General features: G+C 62.3%; 1 protein-coding gene across 1 annotated transcript in view; it reads right to left on the reverse strand.

Moving 5' to 3' along the window:
• The window catches only part of AFAP1 (actin filament associated protein 1), a 57,446-nt gene extending 51,722 nt beyond the window's left edge, over nucleotides 1–5,724 (reverse strand). Inside the window, exon 1 of the mRNA XM_004715061.2 lies at nucleotides 5,684–5,724. The gene's annotated coding sequence lies outside the window, so the exon portion shown is untranslated. The remainder of the gene's footprint in view (nucleotides 1–5,683) is intronic.
• Nucleotides 5,725–9,568: the final 3,844 nt, after the last annotated feature.

Here is a 9,568-nt window from a genome sequence, read left to right on the forward strand (position 1 = left end):
GTGTGGACGCGTCCCCGATCTGCGGCCAGAGAGGAAGCTCAGACACAGGCACGAATACAGAGTAAGATACAGCAAGGGACAGAGACGGTGACGCACACGCCCCACATGGAGGAGGTGCCCCTCGGGGTCCCGGGAAACTGAGGGTGTCTCTGGACCCTCATCTCTCTCAGGGCCAAGGAGAGGATGGCCCGGGGTGCCTGCACCTGTGGCTGAGAGGACACCTCTGTGTCCCCGCAGGAGCTGGGGGAGGGGGGTCAACTGTGCTCAACAGAGCTCAAGATGAAGATGTACACGAGCAAAGGGGGGGGGTGGGTGGGAATGCAACTCAGCATGTTTGCTATTTAAACTGCTTCCTATAGCCCCTAATAAAACGATTAAAAAAACAAAAAAATAAAACAAAATGCTCCCTAAATTAGGATGAGCAGGGGGAGGCCAGGGGGCCTGAGGGCTCCACCGCTCAACTGCCCCTGAACACCGCCCCCCCGCTATGCTGACCCTCATACCAACCCAGCTGCAGGGACCAGTGGCTAGACCCTTGGCAACCAGAGGCAGAGAGTCCAGGTGGAGTTGGGTCCCCCGTCACACACACACACACACACACACACACACACACACCCGAGGCTGAGCTCAGAGGCAGCAGCCAGCCCTGTAGACCGGTCTCTCCCTCTCCTGGCTGAGGCACAGATCGACACACCCCCCACCCCCCCGCAGTGTATCCCCTGCCCGTGGTGGTCCTTTATTTGGGATCCACCTGCTGCTCACTGCCAGGTCGAGCTCCAAACACCCCGCAGCCTTGTGGGACAGCAGGCTCTGCTGTCCCAGGGGGTCACTGTGCTGGGGAGCAGCCTGAGAGCGCTCAGAGCGACAGCCCAGGGGAGCAAGACAGACAGGGCAAGGAGCCGGCCCAGGCCCAGCCCAGTGCTCACCAGCCCCTCAGGCTGTGGACATTTGACTGCAGACTGTCCCGCAGTCATCAGCTGCTCGGCCAGACAGCCGGTGGGACAGATGGCCTGGGACACAGCCCCTCCCCCCCACGCCCCAGGGGACAGAAGCTTTGTGCAGGACAGGCGGTAGTCCTGACAGAGGTTTCATGGACTCCCTGCTGCCCTGGGAGATGGCATAGGGGAGAGGACCAGGGACCACCAGCTGCCCAAACCATGTGCAGGCCAAGACCCTCACTGGGAACACAGGCGGGGCCACCAGATGCCCCAGCCAGGACATTAACCAAAACGAACCCCCTGCCGTGCAGTCAGTCGCCCCAGCGACCCCGCCCTGGGGCTCAGAGGCTGTGGCTCTTCTGGGATCAGACAGCTCCTCTTTCTCCTGAGTAATTGCAAACTGTTGGCCTTGCAGCTAGCTGCCCAAGCCTCACTCACTGCTGCCAAGTGGATTCCGACTCCCAGCAGCGACCCTGTAGGGCCGAGATGAACCACGTGGTCGGCAGTTCAAAACCACCAGCCACAGCTTGGAGGGCGACAGGCTGGGCTTTCCACTCCCGTCAGCAGTGAGTCTGGCAAGCCCACAGGGGCCACTGCCATCGGTCAGCATTGACACAACAGCAGCGAGTTGGGGGTTTGGTGGGTTTCTGAGCCTGCACCTCCTTATAGGAGTACAGAGCCTCGTCTTCCTTCCATGGAGAAGCTGGGGGTTTTGAACTGCTGACCTTGAGGCTGGTAGTGCAACTTGTAACCAATGGTCCACCAGGCCCCTCCCCAGCCCTTTAAACTGCTGTTAGACCTCGAGGCAGGGCGGGAGCAGGCTGCCTGGGACATGCCTGGGGGCTTGTCTGGGCAGTTTGTACTGTGCTCAGGGAGCACCCAGCTGAAGCTCCACATGCGCTGGGGCTGGACACTCGCTGTGGGTGCTGGTCACAGGAGCTGGTGGGGACAGCCTGTGTCCACAGCAGATGATGGACGAGCACAGTGGGGCCTCCTGTCCACTCAGGGGAGCATCTGGAGAGAGATGTCCTGCAGGGACACCTACAGGGAGGTTGCACCCTGTCCTGCAGGGCCCGCGCCGTGAATCAGTCAGTGATCAGAGTCACAGTCAGTGGGAGCACCCACGGCAGGGACATGGTTTTCTCATTATGGGTGGGGGGGAGAGCATGGCTGAGAAAGGGGGAGGGGAAATAGGGGGAAGGGAGGAGGAGTAGGAGAAGATGGAGCACTGAGGGATGAGGGAAAGGAAAAGAGAAGAAATGGGGAGGGGAGGAGGGGGAAGAAGAAGAGGTGGGGAAGGGAGGGGAGGAGCCCGCCCCACAGGAAGCCGGCTGCTGTCCCCTGGGAGCTCCGTGGAAACTGCTGAGCTGGCCCTGCCTGCCTGGGCGTCGTGCGGTGCCGTCAGCATTAGAAAACGTTTAAAAAGGAAAAGATGGAAATGCTCCCCCCGGGCCCACCCTCTGTGCATCATCGGCCAGGCCACAGCGAGGAAGGTCTCGGCAGCTCTGGGCAGCGTGGTGTGTGTGTGTGGGGGCAGGAACCCAAAGGGGAGGCCGCACCAGACGGTCCTGCTGACCTGCAGGGCCCGCCTCTGGGAAACCCGGGGCAAGGCCTGGTCTTTGCCCAGGCAAACCCCACCCCACACCTGCCCCTACAGGCTACCCGCTCCTGCCTCAGCACAGCTGCCCAGCCCCGCCACCCACCCCTGATGTCACCAGGAGGGGCTTCCTGTGATCCTGAGAGTGGGCTCAGGACGGCTCAGATGGCCTCCAGAACCCAAGGCCGTGGGGAGGGGCAGGCAGGGCCCCCAGGGTGAGCAGAGCAGTGACACTGGACATGTGACCTTCTGGTTAGCAACCGAGGCCCTCCCCACTGGTATAAAGGACAGTCGGCAGGCACGCAGTCCTGTTCATGTCCAGTGGGACGGGGCAGTCCCCCCGCGGGAGCTGGTGCTGCCATGATGCTGAGCAGGGATTGGCGGAGCTGACAGTTAGATCAGGAGGAAAGGGCTGCTGGTCAGCTTCCCCACCTCAGCTCATGCCAGCGGAGGGGTGGCGAGAGAAAGGGGGCCTACGGACGTCCCTGTGGCCGAGTGCCAGCCAAGACCGGGTCCTCTGTGAGCTTTCCACTCAGAGGCCACCCTTGGCTGCAGCCAACACTTGCTATTGCTCTGCCATGGCCCTGTTTGTCCTGTCCTGTCGCGCAGGGGCTGCTGGAACCCCGAGCCCACGCCTGCAAAAAGGAGCGGGCAGAGCAGGTGGCAGCTCTCGACTGCTGGCCTCAGGTGTGTGAGGAGCCCAGCGGCCCCCAGGCTGTCTGCATCCATGGAGAGTGGGGGCCTTGGAAGCCGGCAGGGCCAGGCACCCCTTCCTATAGGGTCATTGTGCCTCAGGAGAGACGGGGCCTTTGGAAAGAGGGCTTCTAGTCACTACGTTAACAGGTGAGTGTTAGGCATACCTCCCTCCTAGGAAAGAAGCAGGTGAGGCCCAGCCCCAAACAAAGGGGTAACCAGGAGGTCATGTGGAGCCCCGGAGCCCTGGGCAGCACAGAGCCCAGAGTCCAGAGAGAGAGAGAGAGAGAAGGAAACTGAAGCCTTCCCCCAGAGGGTCCAGGGGGGTGGGGGAGAAAGGGAGAGAGAATATGAGAGAGAATGAGAGAGACTTCCCTCAGAGCCCAGAGAGAGAAAGAAACAAGACAGAGAGCGATAGAGGCAGAGAGCGGGGGTGGGGTGCAGGAACTGAGTAAGAAAACTTTCTCTTAGAGCAGAGAGAGACTTCCCCAGACAGAGCTGGGGCTGGATTCTGACTCCTGCAGGGCACTAGGAGAGGTGGAGAGGTCACATGGTTCCTCTGCAGCCTCCCCGCTTCCCAGTTTGGAAGGCTGCAGGGCAAAGTGTGGGCGGCTGATTTCCCTGGGCCCCTAGGGCGCTCCCCCCTCTCCCCATCCCAGGTGACTTCATCTTACTGGGGCCTCAAATACCAACGGAGAGCCCAGCCCCTCAGCCCACAGCCCTGCTCAGTGCTCCTGCGGCGGGGAGACAGGCTCTGTCTGCACTAGCTAACCTCGCTGCCTGCCTGCCTGGAATACTGGCAGCCTGAGTCACCCTGGTGGGGGGGCTTGGGCCAGGCAGCCGGCCATCTGAGGGCCCAGGACACGCTCTGAGGGGCTCAGGGCAGCTCCAGAGCTCCAGGGTGTCCCCTGGCCCTCCAGCCAGGTCAGAGGACCCACGGTGCCCAGGCTCTGTGCCCCAGCCGGTCTCCATCTGCCCACAGAAGGAAGGCACATCTCTGGGTCAGGCAAGCACAGGGCGTGCTGGTCTCCCAGGAGGTAAGCTTGACCCTGGAGCTACACGGTCGTGCGTGGCACAAAGGAAAGCCCGGGAGTGCCCCACACGGGCACGGGCATGGGCACCGCAGGGCTCCAGCTGCAGATATGATGGTGCCGGTGGCCCAGGGCCTGCCATTGCTGACCCACGCAGCCCGGAGTCACGTGTTTGCTTTGTTCAGCAGCAGAAGAGGTGCTGTCAGGTTGTCTGTCACCCACGGAGACCCCTGTATCAGAGCGGCGCCCCCACTCCGGCTCCCAAGGCGGGCTCTTCTGAAAGGCCCCTGCCAGGCCTTTCCTGAGCAGACGTGACCCTCTGACCTTCTCATTAGCAGGGGAGCATCTAACCACTTGCAGGGCCCGAGGCTTCCTACAGAATCAGCACACCAGCCAAGTCTGCGGGGCCAAGCTGGCCTGCTCAGCCCAAGGTCCGCAGTTCAAAACCACCAGCTGCTCCACAGGAGAAAGATGAGGCTTTCTGCTCCCACAAAGAGTTTCTCCCTTGGAAACCCACAGGCAGGGTTCTCCCCTGTGCTGTGGGGCCACGTGAGTCAGGAGACTAGACTGCAGTGAGCCTTCTCTCGGTCTACTGCCCTCTGTGGGAGGGGCCCTGCCAGTGCATGGCTGCAAACACAGGGTCGGCTGTTCAAAACCACCAGCGGCTCCTAGTGAGCAAGGCTTCCCACTCCCATAAAGAGCTGCCATCTCAGAAACCCACGGGGGCAGCTCCACCCTGTGTTGCGGGGGCTCTGTGGGTCAGCCCCAACTCGAGGGAGTGTGGTAACCTGTCCTCAGCATGTCCCACCTGCCCAGCGGACTCTCCATGAGGTGGGACCATAGACGCCCCGCGGGAATCGTGGTGCTGGGGGGCAGGGGGCACACTGGCCACATGGGCAGGCACCAGGAGAGCAGACCCATCCATGTCAGCCCAAGACCAGCCAAGACTCCAGCGAGACCCAGGAACCACCACCAGGAGGGACCAGCCACTGACCGTCCACCTCACAGCACGGCTGGGGATGGGCATGGTCAGTGACGTGGGGGGCCCTAGACCGACGTGAACACCCCAAGAACGTGAGTGAGGACAGAACCTGAAGGCAGCTCGGCCTATGGTGGACGCCTGGACACAGTGAGTCAGACCTGGCCAGCGGGCGGCACAACTATTCTCTCACGAACTGCCATGTCCTTGGGGGTCGGCTATTGCTGCCACCCTCACCACCCCCAGATGACACCGTCAACCCCCTGCTGACATCATCACCACCACCCCGCCGACCTCACCACCGCCCACCAACATCACCACCACCAAGCCGTTCTTCCAGCCCCTCCTGGCCGGAGGCTCATAGGGGCAGGCAGCTTCCCTGACAGAGGGGAAGGCTGAGCAAGACATGAACCCATGCTCGGAGAGGCTCCTGACACAGACTCACCCGCCGACACATGTCTGTCTGTCTGTCTTCAGCCACCTCCCTGGCAGTCATCGGTCCACCCCCTCACAGGACCTCGTAGACCTGGCCCCCGGGGCTTCTTACACTGCACGACAAGACGGGAGCAAGGAACCACGGGGGTGGCTTGAAGCACCATCCCCACAGTTAGCTGCCCAGCACTCAGCCCCCGGGGCCACCAGGGATCGTGCGTGAGTCCCCCTGCCACCTCATCAGTCCAGGGGACCCCCTGGGGCTCTGTGACTGCCCTAGCCCCTCAGAACGGGTCCCAAGCCCTTGGATGGCTGGCCACCTGGCCCATGGGCCCCCCACCAGGGTGAGTCAGGTTGCCAGCGTCCCGTCCACGATGACTTAACTCATGGAGACCCTCCACAGGGCTGCAGGGACCCCAGATCTCTGTGGGAGGAGACGACCTCATGGTCCACCCACCCAGTGAGCGGCCGGTGGGTTTGAACTGCCCACCTTGCGGCTGGCAGCACCACGCCTGACCCCCTGCACCCCAGGGTGCCTTTAGCCACGTAAGCCCATCAGGGGCTTGGGCAGGAAGGGCAGGGAAGAGCGCCCAGAGGTGAGGGCAGCCAGGAGGGCAACCCCAGAGAGCTCTGCTTGTAAACGCAGGGGGGCGGGCAGACCGACTTCCGCCGCCAAGCTGGGAACAGCCGGTGTTTACTGGCGGCGAGCTGAGCAGTCCTCTAGTCCCCAGCCTGGCGCGCGGCTGGCCCAGCTGGCGGGGCGGACAATAGCAGTCTCTGGGGCCCAGCCTGCCTGCAGCGATGGACAGCGCGCGTTCCCAGCGCGTGCCCACTTCACCATCTGCTTCCGCGAGGGGGGGCCGCAGCTGCTGTCCGAGTGTCGGCAATGATAGTCACCAACCAACTCTGTCTGGGAGGAAGCTCGGCGGGGAGCCCCTCAGGCAAGGGCCTTGAGGCCTGTCTCCTGTCCTTTGGACCGTGGTCAGGAGAGACCGGCCCCTGGGAAAGGACGTCAAGAGGAGAAATGACCCACGACGAGCGGGGCTGGCCCAGGAGCTGCGGCCATGGGTTTGGGCACGGGAACAGCGGGGAGGAGGTGACCAGCCTGGTGGGGGAGAGGGGAGGGGGCAGCAGGGCCCGTGGGGGACCCAGGAGGGCTGGGCCACTTTAAGACTGGCAGGCCATGTCCCCAGACTAAAAGACCCTCCTTCGGAGGGAGGGCAGCTCAGGCTGTTGTCACTCGATCCCAATGAAAAGGTGACAAGAGAGGACGGGGCCTGTGCAGGGGGTGGCAGGGCACGGTCCCGACCACACCCCAGAGCCCCTGTCCTGGAGCAAATCCCAGGAGGCGTGAGGACCAGAGCGGCCAGGCCACAGGCCACCACTGATCACTTCTGCCCCCCAGCGACCCAACCCACGGTGTCCAGGGCGCACCATGTCAACAGGAGCAGTCAGCCTCATCTTGCTCCCCCCAGCGGTTGGTGGGTTTGAACCGCCAGCCAGGCAGTGGGGGTAAATGACAACATCACCAGGACCTGCACAGGACAACAACTCCGCCCAGTCAGGGAATCCAGAGGCCTGGCCGATGGCTCTGGAAGGAGGCTGGACACAGCCTGGCCCTTCTCAGCCCACGGCCCGTGTCTCCCTTTCCTGGTGGCTGTGTCTCGGCCTCCAGGCTGCAGAAACCACCCAGGAGGCTGCCTGACCTGCTCCCCTGCCATCCTGCCTGCTTCCAGGAGGCAGAGGGGGAAGATGAGTGGGTGAGTATACGGGTAAGTGGGTGAGTGGGTGGGTGGATGAGGGGAGGACACAAGAGCTCTAACTCCACCCCGACTGGCCAAGCCCCTCAGCACCCCTGCGGTCCAGCGCAGGAAAGTCTGGACTGGGCAGCCAGTGCTCAGGGCCCAGGAGCTGGACCATCACACGCCGGGATCTGTGGACACAGAGACCAAGGCCGAGCATGCCCACTGTGCGTGGACTGGACTGTGCTGAGCATGTAGTTGGTGGCTTTGTACACACAACGACAGGTGTAAACATGGAAGTGCCCATGGGTCCTCAGGGACAGGCACCCGGCCTTCCCCCCACAAGCCACTGGGGGTCAGACCCTGCCTTCCAGTTAGCGCTGCACCAGCAGGGGTCATTGGATTGGATGGTGTCCCCAAACAGGCTGCAAATGTTCCCTCCTGTGGCTGGGTAGGACCCTTCCAGTGGGTGGCACGCTGTCTAGGGACTGGCTTTGCTATGCCCCCCTGGTGAGGTCTCAGTCCCGGAGGTCGGGGTCCCAGCTGGGGCCCTGTTCTCGGGGCCTCCATCATGGTGGGCAGGCCCTGGCCTTGTGGTAAACATCACAGAGCCTGAGTGAGTGTGTTCGATATTCTTAGTGAGCATATCCCCAGTGGTTTTCTGGGATTCTAGAGATGTCTCCTGTCACACTTCACAGGAGTGGGAAGCCCCACATTTCTCAAGTGGAGCAGCGGGTGGTTCTGAACTGCTGATTTTGCAGCGAACAGCCACGCAAGTGTGGCCCAGCACCGCGTGGCCCACCCGCACAAGGGAGTGCTCACTCGGCTGTAAAGAGAAGCAGCCAAGTTGTCCGTGTCCAGAGGATGGTGGTAAAACCCAGGTGTCTATCCCACAGACAATGAATGAGCCCAGCGTGGTCCTCCGCACAGTGGAGTACTACTCAGCCTGGAAAATGACACCACCCGTGTGTCCACCTACAGAAGTGGTCTGCACGCAATGGAGAACCGCTCTGCCACATGGAGAAACGCAACCCCACATCCTGCCCTAGGATCCCACTCAGTGAGACTCACGAGCAACCGTGACCCGGGGCCCAATTCGGCCAGACCCGGAGCAGGCAAATGCAGAGTGCAGGGTAGTGGGGAGCAGGCAGCAGGAGCTACTACAAGGGGACCCTGGAGGTCATGGGTGGGGGGTGGCGGGGAGGGGTGATGGCCATACAGCCCGTGAGTGTGGCTCCTGTCACCAGGTGCTGCACTGCAGAAGGTCAACATGCACCCTGCTGCGGGGTCATCCGGTACCTTCAAGCTGATCCCATCCCACGTCAGCCCACAGCCAACAGGAGGAGACGCGCCCAGTCCCGGCCTCCTCCGCTGTTGCAGCGCCGTGTCGTCCACCTCAACAAACTCTTGAGAAGGAGGAGCCCTCCGACAGCGTGGACACACCCGAGGGCCGCAGGTCTGTTTTCACAAATGGGTGGAAGCACAGGGCCTGAATAACGTTGTTAGGCACCGTTGGGTTGGTTCTGACCCATTGGGATCCCACGCACAGAAGGACACACTGCTCAGTCTTGCCACCCCTCACGACTGTCCTGTGCACAAGCCGATAACTGGCCACGGTGTCCGTCCCTCCCCGGGGCCCAGCAGGATGTCTTTCTCCAGGGACTGGTCTCTCCTGACCACACGCCCAAGGCATGTGCGATTAAGTGTCACCATCCGGGCCTCCAAGCCCTCTGCCCGGACTTCTTCCCAGACAGGTCTGTTTGTCCCTTCAGCAGTCCCTGGCATGTCCAATATGCTTTCTCTGCCACCACAACTTAAATGCATCGAGTCTTCGCACCTTCCATATTCAATATCCACTTGTCAGGTGCACATGGGGAAGGTGGGTCAGGCGCACCCCGTTCCCAGCGTGCGCCCCTTGCACGTCAGCACCTCAGAGAGGTCTTGGGGAGCAATGGGCCTTTTGACTTCTCCGCTGCCGCTTCCGTGAGCGCAGGCTGTGGACCCTAACAAGACTGAATGGCCGGCCAGGTACACCTCCTCTCCCGGACCATGGCGTCCTCTGCCAGCACACTGCCAGCCAGTGCTCAGGGCCCAGGACCCCCACACCCCTGTGACTCTGCAGGCCCTGACCACTGCACCTTCCCCTTCCCCTTTTC

The sequence above is a fragment of the Echinops telfairi genome, unplaced genomic scaffold (genome assembly GCF_000313985.2).
Source record: "Echinops telfairi isolate 266 unplaced genomic scaffold, ASM31398v2 ScPeMD7_28;HRSCAF=97, whole genome shotgun sequence".
Classification (NCBI taxonomy): Eukaryota; Metazoa; Chordata; class Mammalia; order Afrosoricida; family Tenrecidae; genus Echinops; species Echinops telfairi.